Source organism: Acomys minous (assembly GCF_964271855.1).
Source record: "Acomys minous genome assembly, chromosome: 17".
NCBI classification, from domain to species: domain Eukaryota; kingdom Metazoa; phylum Chordata; class Mammalia; order Rodentia; family Muridae; genus Acomys; species Acomys minous.
The window spans coordinates 43,009,121-43,024,446 of NC_140500.1; the positions used below are offsets into that span (position 1 = coordinate 43,009,121).

Genomic DNA, 15,326 nt, shown 5'->3' on the forward strand with positions numbered 1-15,326 from the left:
TGTCCAATTTTTGGTCACCCACAAACATAAATCTTGACTGTTGCTGTATGTAGTTTATTTTATTTATGTGTAATAATACAAACATATATGTAAAAAAGAAATGTAATTAAAAAAACAAAAAACAACAACTACAAATGCCTCCATCAGATCCTGCTGTAAACTATTTTGTTAATTAGTGATTGATGGAGGATGGCGTAGCCCATGGTGCCATCCCTGGGCTGGTGGTCCTGGGTTCTATAAGAAAGCAAACCGAGCAAGCCATGGAAAGCAAGGAACTAAACAGTGTCCCTCTATAGCCTCTGTGTCAACTCCTGCCTCCTCCAGGTTCCTGCCCTGTTTGAGTTCCTGTCCTAATTTCCTTTGATGATAAACAGTGATATGGAAGTGTAAGCCAAATAAACCCTTTCCTCGCTCCCCTCGTTCCCCCCGCAAAAAAGAAAAAAAAAAAAAAAGAAAACTGGCTCACTTATACGTGTGTTTTTGTTTGGACCAAGCAAGTTGAAAGCCATGCTGATGTGGGATGAATAAGAAAGTGTTTGCCAACTCTGTAAGTCTCACCCTCTGACCATAATAACTACCAGTGGGGAAGGGAGCACCATGAAAACCACAGAGCACACATGGGGGTGGCTCCATATAAACAACAGAGCACACACACATGAGAGGGTAGCTCTGTGCAACAACAGAACACACATGGTGGGTAGCACCGTGAGACAACAGAGCACACATGGGGCAGTAGCACCAACATACATGGGAGGTGGCACCATGTAAACAGCAGAACACACATGAGGGATGGCACCATTTAAACAACAGAACACACATGCATGTGTGCATGCATACACCACCTTTTATCATCACAGGTACCCAAGAAGCCAGTCTTTCTCCTTGAGACTCTATGGACAGTGTCCATAGATTTCTACCCCACCTTCTCCCCAGAAAACATGGACCATCTTCTGAAACTTCTCATTTAGTCTTCAAGCCTATTTCTCTCATCTCCATTAACAACTGTTCTGTAAGACACTCAGAAGTGGTTATTATTTATGCAGGGTTTGTGCTCCCTCTACTGGTTTTATAATTAACTAATAAGTCTAATTCCCATAACTATGCTGATGTCATCAATTTATTTATTTATTTTTTGTCTGTGGACATGGAATTATCTAAATCAGCCTGTTCTGGTCAAACATCATCAGGAAAATTAGCAAGGGGTCAGATGAGGACAGTTGACCTAGTTTTAAAAAAAAAATGTACACTTTGCCTAGTCTGAATCTAAGTTCACAAAACTTAGCAGGGTATGGGAGCACGCACTAAGGCTTGGAAGATGGATGAGGCAGGAGGATCGGGCGTTGCAGGCTGACCTGAGCTACACAGTGAGCTCAGAACCCTCCCAGGTTGTGGGATGCCAAGTAAACAAACAGGCAATAGAACAAAGAAAACCCACTCTTTGTTTTCTTTTATTTGCTTGGTGCTAAAGAAAGGCTGTCCATCATTGTTTAAACTGATAAATCTACCTTGGCATAACTTGGCAGGGGGCAGTGTCATATTTAAAGCAAAATATATGGTATATAAGTGAGATAACTAGAAATTTTATATACCTAGATCCTGAAAGCTTCAATGGGCAAAAACAGAATTGTGTAGGTGGCAGGTGGGGTTAGTCCCTTGACTTCCTGCATCTAATGTATCTCTGCACAAGCGTGAGTATCTCAGAGTGGCCATTTCTTAAAGGCCAGCTTCTCTTGAATGCCTTAAAAGGTTCCCAGCTCTACTGTTGGATTTGCTGGTTACTTCTGGCTCGAGCTCTATGGGATTGGAAGTCATCACCTCATTTTTCTGCCTATGCATGGAAATAATAGCACAGACCAGAGTGTTCTTGCCCTGAGGAGTCGTTGTAAAGAGTAAGGGAAGTAGCCAGGTGCAGTGGCACATGCCTGTAATCCCAGTACTCAGGAAGGCAGGGGCAAGAGGATCGCTGTGAGTTCGAGGCCAGCCTGGTCTACAAGCAGAGTCCAGGACAGCCAAGGCTACATAGAGAAACCCTGTCTTGAAAAACAAAACAAAACAAAACGAAACCATTAAAAAAAAATAAAAAAACAAGACTAAGGGGAGTAACGGGGGGTGGGGGGGGGTAGAGCTTAGAGAAAATCAACGCAGATCATTGTTGTCATTGGCCAGTACTTAAGACTCTTCTATGTTACTAACATGAAAAGCAACTCTTTCCCTAATAATAAAAACTAAACTTAAACATGCAAGCTGGGAGAAGAATCAAGACACATTTCTGAGGAATGATAACTCACTCAGACCAAAATAGTAACCGCTAAAAGCATCTAAGGAGATTTAAGTTTGGCTAGTATCCCAATATCCAGAGATGAAATTGGAGTAAGTACCCTTTCAGCATGTCTAGCCCTTGGCAGTGCAACATAAAGTTGTCCCCTACAGGGTTCATGCTTGAGAACTATGCGAGTAAGTTACACCTCAGTTCACACCCATATACACACAGGTTTAAGTCAGTTTACAATTGTGCAGTGGGTTACATTCATAGCTAACCTTGGCTTCGAACAGCCCAGGCCTCAGGATAGACATACCTGGAAGTTAGGGCTTCATTTACTTATGGTTATTAAAACACTCATATTTAGTTATCTGTGAAACAATACCTTGCTTTCCATGTTTGTTTAGAGCCTCTTCTTTTTCTTCTATTCTTTTTCTTTTAAGCAGATTCTCTTTCCATAATGATAAAGATAGCTCTTCATCAAGGTTATAGTCACCATTACACTTGTCCTCCATGGTGGTGTCACCCTTAGCATTTATAGAAACTGCTCCCCACCTGGCTCACGGTGTTCTCAGATTGCAGGGATTGAGTTTAGTAACAGCAGAGGCAAGACAGGAAAAAAGGGCAGGGGGAAGGGGGAGGGTGGAACCAGGATTGGTTTCATGTATTCCTCCCAAGACAGGTATTAGTAAGTCTTGGCCTGATCCCATCAGCCCCCTTCCTATGATTTCTTCCCAGGGACCATTCTCAAGAGATGCCTAGCAGTAGTACAATGTCTGCCTCTTCCCATAGGCTTTGGAGAGGGAATAAAGAGGCAGGAGGGGGAACCTGTCACCTCCTCCTCATGGTCTGAGTTTCTTCCAGCTCCCTAGCTGTTACACTCTTGGCTGAGCCTCCCGGACTTATAAACATGGTGATAACGCATGCCATGTGTGTGTGAAGTGCTTATGAGACACGGGCACTTGTTGGTGCTCAAGCCCAAGCTTGCTATCTCCCTCCAGAGGGGAAGGAAGGGCTCCACGGACATTTGTTTGCAAGCTGGTTTTAAAATAGGGACCCATGCACTGGGATGGCTCACCATGGCTGGGTTATTTGACTCTGGTTTTTTTTTTTTTAACTGTGCTTTTCACAGGCCTTGGCTTCCCTCTGCCATGAAAATATTTGGAATTTATACTTTAAACAGCATAGGCCACTTTGCTTGTTGACTTAAAGCATGCTAGAGGTTTTATAATGGTTATTTATATTGGCTGACACTGACCCCCTCTCTGAATGACCTGTTGATGTTGGACAGGGAAAAGAGGCGCTGAGTACAATGCAGGAAATGGAAAGAGATCAAACAGAATGAGCATGTTAGCCTGGAAACCACGCTGCACGGCTGTACATGGAGGTCAAGTCGCCTGCTTAGGGAATCTTAAGGATTGCATTATTTGGCCCCACTTCCGGGAATGAGGCATTCTCTTCAGGGAAACCTAACAGAGGTTTTCTAGCTATGCTTCATGTTGCAGTATCAGCACGCTTGGCACTGTAAAATCTTTGGGTTGTATTAAATTATGTCAGTGGTATACCTCTTTAAAGCAGGATGCAACCATTATGGCTTGGAAAGGAAAGCCATAGCAGACACGGGGCGGAGCAAAGCCATTCTGTGAAGTTAAGTCTCTTTCTGTAGAAGCAGGTTCCCTGGTGAGCCCACCTGCTGGTAGAAAGAAAGATCTCGCTTCTCTCTACCGCTGTCTCTCATCCCTGGCCTCTCTTCCTTTCATTTACTCAATGGCCCAGTGTCCATTTTGTTCATAGCCCGTTTCCTATGTCATTTATCACCATACAAATGTCAGTTATGAGACAGGGGGACACACATATTTGACAGCTGCCCAATAAATTATGCAGAAGAACAAGTTAAGGACAACTGCAGATGACTTTTAAAGCAACAGAGCTGTGGCCGGTTAAAGAATTTCCCGTGAAAGCTTGGCACGAGCCCTTCCCTCCTGAATATCCTATAAAATGCCATTACTCGCCCATGTCCACTCAGTGACAGATAAGTATTGTTTGGAGGTCATGCCGGGGTTGCTTAAAACTTGGAACTAAGTAAAATGGAATACCCTTTGGAGAGGGAAAAGGAAGTATATGCACTGGAATTCTGCTATTAAATTAGTTTGTGAATGAGAGCGCCAGCTGAATGATTCTAGAAGTGTGTTCCCACCCATGTGATTCGGCCATATATATTGTTATCTGGTGAGCATTGAATTCCCATCACAATCTGTACGTGTTTGGTACAGCTCCATTAGTGGAGTTACTGGAAAAGCAAATTTAAATATAATATATTTGCATAGTTGAAGTACATGCTGCCATACTAGTTTTAGAGAACTCTGGATGACAGCTAACATTCAGTTCTCCGTAGGAAACATCAGAAGATTGTCATCGTGTTGGTGACAGTAAGTTTTGCTCAAGTTTAAAACCCCCACCTTGGCTATAGGTAGCATTAACAACATCGCATATTTATGGGGACTTTGTTTTCAGTTGGATAGTCTACTATCCTGTGTCCCTGTAAGCTGCAATACAGTTACTCAGTCACAGAAAGTACCAAAACCAAAAAACAGACTAAATTCAGGGCTTGTGTGTGCCACACAAGCACACGAACCTAAATTCCAATCCTTGAACCAGAACACATGCAGGCACGGCTGCACACACATCTGTAATTCCGATTCTTACACTGAGATGGGAAGTAGAAACAAGAAAATCCCCAGGATCTCGCCAGTACTGCTAGCAGAGAGAAAACGACAGCAAACCAAGGAGATCCAGCCTCAGCCAAGGTGGAAGTTGAGTATTGGCGCCTCAGATTGTCCTCTGACTTATAAACACATGCCACAGCATGCACATGTCCACACTCGCACACACGAATTTGCACACAGAGCTGCATTCCTGGGTAGAAGGCTATCCCAGTGGCAGAGTGTTTGCTTAGAGTATGCAGAGCCCTGGATTTGACCTTCAGTAATACATACACACACATACATGCAAATGTACACATGCATGTACACACACACATACACACACGTACCCATGCATGCACAAACACACACAGGCACACATAGATTTCCACTAAACATGTAACAGACTCTAGCATCCACAGATTGGTAGGGACCAAGAGTCCTAGAATCGCTTCCTCACAGCTAACCAAGATTCAACCAAGTTTTGGGATGATAGTTGAAGTTCAGGCAAGCCATTTTTCCTCTCCCACTATGGCCTGACATACACATGTACATGGCTGCACCAAATCTACTAATAGGCGCCCCCCAAATCCAGATCACTTCCTATGTATGCATACTGGTTCCTATCTGATTCAGTTTGGTTCTCACAGTGTCCACTCTGTACAGAGCAGCCATGCAGTGTACCCGCTGCTCAATACGGCCACTTTCCAAGCAGCAGCTCGAGCATGTTTATCTTACAGTCTGTTGTTTATAGAGCTGTGTGTAGTGAGAAGCTTCACTGTCTGAGCGAGTCAATCGAGAGAAAGCTGATGAGCTCATAGACACATGAAGTGATAATGATGGGCGGGGTCCCCTGGCGTCAGCAAGACATTTGTTCTAGCAAATGGGAGGAAGCCATGTTTTGACACAAGTGGGCTGCGGTGCTAGCCGAGGCACGATGGACAGGTAGCTGGTAAAGCACACCCTGTCTGAAGCCAGTTTAGCTTTGGCATTTTTTTTTAAATCTCATTTATTCATTCGCTCTAGTGATCTTACTTGGTGTATCTTTGCACTGTGTCCTAAGTGTCAGGCTTTTGGCTCAGTTGGATTGTCAACGTGCTGTCGTCCTTGCCATGTGTAACTCTGGTGTTTGTGGTCTGCAGTTCAGAGTTGTTCGTGGGACTGATAGACTGGTTTGAGCATTTGCATCCCTAAGACTTCCGTCTCCATCCTACCCCACTCACACATCTATCCACACATCCACTCCCAACAACACAAATATTGACTGTACCAATCATTCATTAGCAGTAAAAAAAAAAAAAAATGGAGACCAATTATTTTTTTTTACTGCGCTTGCCCTGAAAGACACCATTAATTACCTTATTGCCTCTGGAGCTGAGCCAGTTTCGGTGTCTCAGGAGCCTGCTCCCCACCTCAAGAGGTGTTTGCAGCTCGAAGGAACACAGCACAGGGTATCATCTGGCAAGCAGGGTGCTTACACTGCCTTCTGAAGTGCAATGTCCCTGCCTCCGTGGTGGAACCCTCAGAACCGTCTTGACAAGGAGTGCACAGGCCTGGACCAGCAGTGACCACGGTAGGTCCCCTGAGGGCTCCATTCTGAGTGGACGTGTAGACGTGTGCCGTTTGAAATGTGTCAGCTTCAGTATATATATGTGTGTGTGTGTGTGTGTGTGTGTGTGTGTGTGTATGCACATATGCAAGAACTCCTTGAAATCTCAGAGATGACTGACTGCCCGGGATAAGTTTTCTGGTCCTTGATATTAATGGTCTCCTCCAAGAGGGCAGAAAGAATTCAGACACCTGCCAATCTTCCTGAGCAACCTGTCACAGCTGGGCTTTTGCAGGTGGGCGTGACTCAGAGCAGCCATGATGGTATTGTTGGGTGGTTTTCCTCCTCACCCTGTACTAGTTAGCAGAAATACAAAAAGCCTGGGGGAATTTGCTTTTGGAGTTGAACCAGCCTGACCATGAGTGACTGCTCAATCTGGAAACCGCTCCTCTCCACTTTGAATGGATGTGTATGTGTTAGAACTGGGTCTCTCTTTCACACAAAAAGGCTCATGTTATATGTGCATGCCATGATCCATCAAAGAAAATAACTGGAGTGTATTACAATTTTTTACTGCATACTATGGTCCAGTGTCTCTGGGTTACAGTGAACACTTCAAATCTGACAGGGCTATACCATTTAGATTTGGTATGTTTGTTATTTACAATCTGTGTGTTCATTAGCAGTGTTCTACATTTTTTACTGTAAGTTGAAAGCGTTTGACAGGGATGCAATAATTGGCTGCGACCTGTTGAATAAGCTCTATAGGAGACAGAAAAGCTGGTGGGATTTTGTGGGTTGCCAGAGAGGTCCTGGAGCACTGTAGGATAGATTTACACTAAGAGCCATACGTATATCATACTTGTTCATCCAAAATAATTTTAGAAAACTTATCCTAAAACTGAATGCAGTCGGACTGTATTGACTTGATGTCTTCTTTTTAGGTCTTTAATAAATAAAGAGTAAAGTCAATAAAGGAAAAGCCCTCCTAAGGTTCCTGGTTTTGTCACTGTCTCCTGTAGACGTGTGTCCTCAGTAACTATAGGCACATATTATATCCCGGGTTCAAATATCTTTTGCATATCAGTAAAAATCTGTATTAGTATCCTTTTGTAGTTCATATTATATGAACAAGAATTCAAGGCTACCACTAGTGACAGTTCAACTAAATGATCAATTCTATCTTGCTTTGATTAAATTATATATTCAATTATTTTTGTTTGAAATAGAAAGCTTGGTTATATTACCACATGCTGTGTAATTTTACAGGTGCTGTTCACTTATTTAACAATAAGGCACCAAAGTGTGATTAACAAGGTGGCTGCCAGAGAAAGAAGCAAAATAATTATTTTTTCAATATACAAGTCCTCATCATGACTCACAAATCAATATGCATCCGTAGGGATTTGTTCTCACTGTGCAGTGGGGACCTCAGGGTGGCCTCCCCTCATTTCCCTATGAATGTAAAACCTGGACACTTAAGCTTGCCAGGCAGGTTTTTCTTTCTCTCTCTTTTTTAAAGACTGATGTTTAACTACAACCACTGGGACCTAAATCAGAGCATCCTGTGCCTACGTATGAATATTAATCAGACACCAGGCCATAGCGTGCCTCGCTGAGTTTGACAGTTTAAAGGATCAGTTAGTTAATTAGAAGATGACATGGCACACCAGGTCCCCAGGCTCTGTCCTGCCTTCTGTCTCCTCTTTTCATTTTCCTTTTTGACAAGTTGGATTACATCATTACTCGTAGTTTCACTTGTTAGCCCCACCACAAAATGAGAATATTTTCAGCTTTAATTATCTGTGATCTCCTCCCCTACCTCTGCAAAGACCAGGCTTAAAAATGAAACTCAAAGAAGTGTAGGAGAATCAGAAGTTCAAAGGCCCATAGAAATCAGCCCTACTCATCCAGCTACACTGCTTCACAAGATGAATGCAAAGGTCTTTTCTAGGGCTGGAAACTGGGGTGTGGTAGCCATGGTGATGGCTGCTCAATGTGATGGTACCGCAGGTGTAGATGTGTCACGTCAGGTGTCCCCATGGCTTCTCTGGCTTGAGGTGACAAATCTTATGAATGTCTTCACAGGGTGGCCACCAATTATACTGTCTCATGTTTCTTGTCCATCGTGACACCCATGAACCTCACTCCAAAGTCTGAATAATTCTGTTCTAATTATTTCTGGCCATGGTTCCTCTTGGGAAACTTTTTATATCAAGCATACCAATGGCTCCCATGGAAGCTAAGTTTCCCCAAGGGAAAATAAGATTTAGATCAGGATTTAGTATTTCGAATGGCACATTCTCTGATAAACCAAGCAGAATTAACTCTTTCGTCTTGTCTGTCCATTCTGCTCCCCCGGCGCCTATCATGGCTTATTGAAGGCTTATTTAGGTAGTTGGTTGGTGTGCCTGTGGGCTTGCTAAGACCCTGAGATTGCCAATGGAAACAACTAAATAGTGTGTGTGTGTGTGTGTGTGTGTGTGTGTGTGTGTGTGTATGTGTGTGTGTGATCTCCAATGGACATGGAAAACTAAGAGTTTGAAAAGTATAAAAAGGGGGAAATCTAAAGTCTGCCACTGGTGCTAGGAGCCAGCCACTCTGCTGACTAATTAAGTACAAGTAGTTCTTCCAAGTCCTGTGTGGTGAATGAAACATTGACTAAGGAAGAGACGGTCTGTCCTGAAGAGTCTGAGCTGGAATTTGCAATGAAACATCCTGATCCCCGGTGGCCCGCCTTGTTAGCCCTTGCCTGTCAGGTGATGAGAGGTATCTTTAGATGGCACCAGACAGTTCCAATTGCTATATCCTCCATGATAGTGCACAGAGAGGAGAAGAGGGAAGACATTGACGTGTGTGCTCGGTGTTATGCTGCCAAATGGAAAGGTGGTGATTTCTGAGATATACCCTGTTATTTAGAAGAAGAAAGCGGGGGGGGGGGATGGGGGGGTGACGGCTGGCACACGTGGCCAGAAGGGCATATGGTAGTCTACCAAGCTCTAACAGTAGTATATGTTGTTGGTAGGGGCAGGGTGAAAGTCTATAGTTTGACAGGAACTAGAGCTGGTAGTGGTGTTTAGATAAAGGAGGCTAGGGACACATGTCAGTGCTACCATGAAGGAGAGAGATGACCTCATCCTATAAGACCATAAACATCTTGGACAGCAACTTAACTTAAGTTGGGGAAAGTGAAGACTGTTACCTGTACGCTGTGGAGAAGTGTGAGAGAAGGCTGGAGGAAGCTATGGGGCCATGGCATATATGAATCTGGATGATATCTAGGGACAGCTTTGGGCTGGAGGAAAAGGACAGAAAGCAAGAGGCATAGTCAGCAGTCCCATCAGGATGGCTAGAGGCCCAAGAGTGCACGCCTATTAATAGGAAAACCTAAGGTCCTGGATGGAAAAGGGAGGCTGCCTATGTGACTCAGTGCAATGGCAAATACAGACAACTTGAAGGCACCTGGAGTCATGTAGGACCCTCCCCAAACTCAGGCAGCATCCGGTCCTGGGGTGAGTAAACAGGGGAAAGCAAGCTGATGAACACCTCCACTCATCTCTCCGCTTCCTGTCCAGCTGCCTCATGTTCCTGAAGATATGAGAGCCTGATACCCTCAAATTGTGGAGCAAGAAGGCCCTCTCCTCCTTAGGTTCTGTCAGTGTTTTGGCACAGTGATAAAAAACAGAACTAATATCCTGGGTGAACAGCATTGATGTGGGGGGGGGCACAGGGGTGGAATGCAGGGGGGGCGGATGACAATGCAAGAACATGGAATTAAGGAGAGCCACAGAGGTGTGTGTCTACCTAGAATAACAATACAGGGAGGGGAGTTAGCATCGCGACAAACATTAATCCATGGACTGCAGAAAGCCTGCTGCATTTCAGGGGGTTGGCACCCACCAAGAAGATGGAGCCATTGCCAATCAGAATCAGTCGAGAATCCTGCCAGACTGCTGTCACCATGTAGCTGACACAAGCAGGGAAGACATGTGGGAGAGAGTGAGTCACAGGACACGACAAGATGGGGAAGGCATGGACATGGAGAACGTATGCTAGCTATCGTGTGCCTCAGTGTGTGACTGAAGAGGCTCTGAAGCCTCCATTCTTCTGTGAGCCACCTCATCCCTCTTCCTTCCTCAGGAGGGGAATTTCTCATGTCCTGCTGCGTTCTGTTCCTCCCTCCACTCTCCCTACCCTGGGTTGTGTTGTTTTCTACACTCACGTGGCCAGATGCATAGACAACGGGCCAGGCTGGGGAAAGAGTACTGAGAGCTTAATAAGTAGTTATTTATGGGATTTTCAGAGTTCTTAACTTGGGTTGAGTATGTCTTCAGAGTTGATTTGTTTGTTTGTTTTTTACAAGAAAGGTAGTAACAAATGAAGCCCTTTGGATGCGATAAGATAGAGTGCTTGCAGTTGCGTCCCTCGCCTTCTGCATGCCTCCTCTTTAGTTAGGCCAGCCCGCGGTCTCCAAATGATGGTGTCTTACTGTTCTAGAGAGCACAAGGCATCAGTAATAATTAGTTGATGAGGGGGCTGACTGGGGCCAGGGTATGGCTGGCCCAAGCAGATCTTTAAAGAAGCCCTCAGTACCCACACACCTGTGGATTTGTTCCACTTCCTGTAATAGCATGACTCACCCCAAGGTAGGTCATAGCAGGACACAGAAAGAGGTCAGGCAGAATTTACTGTCCTCACAGGTCTCCCCTACCATGAAAGGAAGATAGTAAAAGAGGCTCTTAACGTTCCCCTCTTCTTCCAAAAAAACTAATTTGTGGTTTCATAGCACCGACTCATTGGCTTTCTAGCAGATATTGTTCAGCACACGGCTGCCTGTGGGCACAGGCAACTCACCTGAAAGATGTCGGCAGCAAGGCCTCCCAACATTTGGACGCACTATAATGGCTTTCACACCTTTGTATCTCTCTAGTATTACTGTTTCGCTCCAGCAAGCCCACTAATATCAAATGTATCCTACCAAAGACTGTTCTAAATCACTTCCATTTTCCCTGCCTCTAGGCTCTGGCCACAAGCATCCTAAGTGAGTGTGTTGCCATGATCTAGTGTTCAGCTTCTCCTCGTTTATAGCGTAGAAACATTTATTAGTGTTTGGACAGACATATATTCATTTTTGAAGATGAAGTACCACATCACTGGTTCTTATCCAGCTCACAAATATACGAAATTGTTATATTTTCCAAGAGAATGTAAATTAGTATTGCCATTTGTTGGCAAAAAATCTCCCTCTCTAAACAAACCATTGGTCTTAGTGACATTTACTAACTTACTCTGTGAAGTGCTGTTTTATATCAAAAGTAAATCCAGGGTAGAAGCTTCGTAAGTAATTTCAGACTTGATGGCACTTCACCTCATAGCTACAAGTGAATGATGAAGCCTCAGTTGGCAATGTTTTTTCCCCAGGTAAGTGTCTTCCATAGAGCTGTTTTAAGCTCAGGAGCCAGCTTCTCTTTAATGTCCAAGTCACCCAGCCAATGCCACTTCCGTTATTACCTAGCTTCTTCAAACCCTACAGCCAAGCAGCCCATGACTCAATTCCCAGCTCATAGAGAGGACAGTCTACTATGGGAACATATCTTGAATTCCAGAATCTGGCCAAAAGGGAAAAAGAGAAAGTTGTCAAAATATCCACTGTGCTCTGGTTCCACCTGCAAGCCGCTGAAGAAAATACAAAGCCAGTTGCCAGTTGGATGCCCAATTCAAAATTCAGATTTAAGCGCTCTCCGCCTCTAGCCTAGTGCTCCTTTCTCATTCAGTGTAGGTATGCATTTATGTGCCTATGTATATGTGTGTATGTTCATGTGATACCAGAAAGCAACCTTAAATATCATTCCTCAACACACACACACACACACACACACACACACACACACACACACACACACACACACACACCATTGGGTGGTGGTTTGTGGTAGTGATGGTGTTTTGAGACCCCGAGTCTCTCACTGGCTTGAATTTTGCCACTTTGGCTAGACTCGCTGTCTGGAGAGCCTCAGTAATATACATGCTCTGGGATTACAATAACTTGCCGTCATGCCCAGAATTTCTACATAGGTTCTGGAGATCAAAGTCAACTTCTGGACTGAGCCATCTCTGCAGGCCTGCCCTCTCCCGCTCTTCAACCTTTTCACCTTTGCTTTAGCATAAACAGTCACAGGCTCTGACTCAGATGCTGCTTCTGTCTCATCCTCCATACACCTTCAAGTTCTGAGGACTTACTTTGCCTATGTCGTGTGCCTGGAAGCTCCAGGACCATCTCCGCATACCAAGTTCTCTCTTGTGTTGGTGCTTGACTTCAGGAACTTAAAGCTGTCCTCTTAGACAGATGAGGCTGGTCCTGGAGCTCCATCCTTTTCCAAACTCTTAGCATCACCTTTGTCCACTTGAATTAAATGGTTGGGAGGATAGAAGGCCATGCCTCAAGAAGGTGGCACAATGCAGATGACTGCAGGTGCTGTGTAGTTTCACCAGTTTTGATGGTAAAGCTGGGGTTGGCTTTAATATGCATGTGGAAGCTGAGGATAGAGTTCAGGCTGCAGAGCGCAAAGGCAAGGGAAGGCGTGCCAGTTTACGAATGGGTGGTGAGGTGAAAGAGTCCAGACATCCTTCAGAAAACAGACCAGAACACAGGAAGGTTCTGGAAGCCAAATATATAGAGCTGGTGAGACAGTGTGGGGAAGTCACAGCGAGGCTGGAATTCAATACAAAGTGGGAATGCCTTCTAACCTTGGCAAATGCAGCAAGCTGTCAGTATTATGTGGTTATGGGCTCAGTCTTCTTATTTTTAAATCCACACAGTCGCTTTATAATATTTTTCACACATTGCAAGTGATTATTTGTGGGGATTATTTCAAAAACACATAAGTAAAATCAAGTGAGCAAATTTTAAGAAAGCAATTGGCATAAATAGTAGTAGAGGCAATTGATTAACAATCATAGATGTTCCCTGTAGCTGGAAGTCATGGAAGGAGAAATGGGAAGACCTCACGGGACAAGACGCTGTAGACGTGTCACTTACACTAAGGAGTGTGGACAGAGTATGACAACTGGGAAAGCATCAGTACTCATAGCCAGAGCAGCTGGTGCCCTATGGATGCCAAAGATGAGATACAGATGCTTGCTGCATGCAGACAGGGATGGTGTGTATGCCGTGTCAGTCATTAAGCAATGGCGTCTTCTGGTTCACAGTAGGTGATGGATAACGATGGGGAGTGAGTGGGTAGAAGTACGACACAAGGCTTCAGGTCCCATCCATGAGCAGATGCCGCTGCTACTTTCTCTCCGCAGCCATAGGCTGTGACAGAACGAGGCTGGGAACAGTGATGTTCTCACTCTCTCTCTCTCTCTTGGAACGAGCTCCCAGAAGACACAGCCCTCCCTTCAGTGGGCTCTAACCTGCCACCTGTAGCCTCACACAGAGGTTTTATATTTACATCATAATATATAACCAGTCTTGCATAAACCTGGCACCTTGGTCCTATGTCACTTCAATGGGTCCATGACATGACCTAGGAGCAGCTGAACGCTCAGGACCACACACCCTGTTTCCAAGGAACAGCATTGCCCTGCTCCTGTTCAGTTTTGTCACATGGGAATACAGGGTCCTATGTACCAGAGCCTGGGAACTTAACAAAAGACTTTTTTTTTTAAACCCATATTATAGATTGCAGCTGTTGATGTTTAAATGTCTCTGATTTTCTGAATTACCATTTAATTAAAAAATTTTTTGAAGATGCTGCCACTGGCAGCATCTAGTTTGAAGCCCCTAACTTAATTTGTAAAATAATGAGATGAGGTCACATCTGCTCCCCCAACCCCCATGGTTTTGTAGCGTTTGTTGTCCTCTGGGCATACTTACAGGCCTGTTATGATATGAATCTCCACGACACAACAGTTGTGTTTTCCTGTGTCCCAAAGTGCCTTCCTCTTCTCTCTCGTGTGCGCTGGTCACCATGTCACTTGCTTTTCTCTATCCTCGGAGCTTGCCCTCTACAATCACAACTAAGTTCAGCTTAAGTCCTCCAGAGCCCAAGGCATTGACCATGCCCCTGTCTGAGTTTTTGCCACTCTTGTCCAGACCTCTACTCTCCATCACTCTTCTGCCCCCATGATTCACTTGTCTCTTTTTGCCCCAGCTAGACTTTCTTGATGCCCAGTGGAACCTCGTGTCTTAGGATGGGAGCATACCCCCAAGATTCTCCTAGGGCTGCAATCACTAGGAGCCTGGGCATGGTCACAGAGCCTCTCTTTGTTACCTCCACACATGATGTGGAATGAAGCCTTTTATAAATCTATTATGTTCCAAGCCCAGAGACCAGAGGCAGATCTGAAGACACTTCCTATCCCCCACACTTTGGAGAGACACCTGTGGGCTATACATGTGAAGGAGAATTGTCCAGAACGAGACTAGACATTTCATGATGCTGGCCAGTCATGCCTGGTCCTGCTGGCTGGCTAGCTCTTCACAGAGCATCTGTTGATTGGGATCATTTGGTGAGGACATTGTGTCTCTTGAGTTGTTTTCTTTACCAGACCCAGCCCTTTTCCAACAAGAAGGTAGTCTGTAAAGCCTGCTGCATACATCAGCACTCCTAATGGACAGGCAAGGTCTTACCTGCCTTGAGGGTTACATGGTCCAAATTCTGATCTCATTGCTCCCAGGTGTATGCTGAGTATTACTGGGCATATTACTTTGACTCCTTCGGCCACAGTTCCCATTAGAGTTGAACGGGAATGGCTGGGTGAAATGGCGAGGGTCACTGGCTTATGCTCCCATTAGCATCAAAGAACCACT

General features: G+C 44.7%; 1 protein-coding gene across 2 annotated transcripts in view; it reads left to right on the plus strand.

Annotated features, from left to right (window-relative positions):
- The window catches only part of PDZRN3 (PDZ domain containing ring finger 3), a 230,818-nt gene that overhangs the window by 157,723 nt on the left and 57,769 nt on the right, over nucleotides 1-15,326 (plus strand). The window contains exon 1 of one of the 2 annotated variants that reach the window (XM_084765726.1): nucleotides 6,391-6,535. The exons of the other annotated variant lie outside the window; for it this stretch is intronic. The gene's annotated coding sequence lies outside the window, so the exon portion shown is untranslated. Of the gene's footprint in view, nucleotides 1-6,390; nucleotides 6,536-15,326 lie in introns of those variants that run through there. 2 annotated transcript variants of the gene reach the window in all.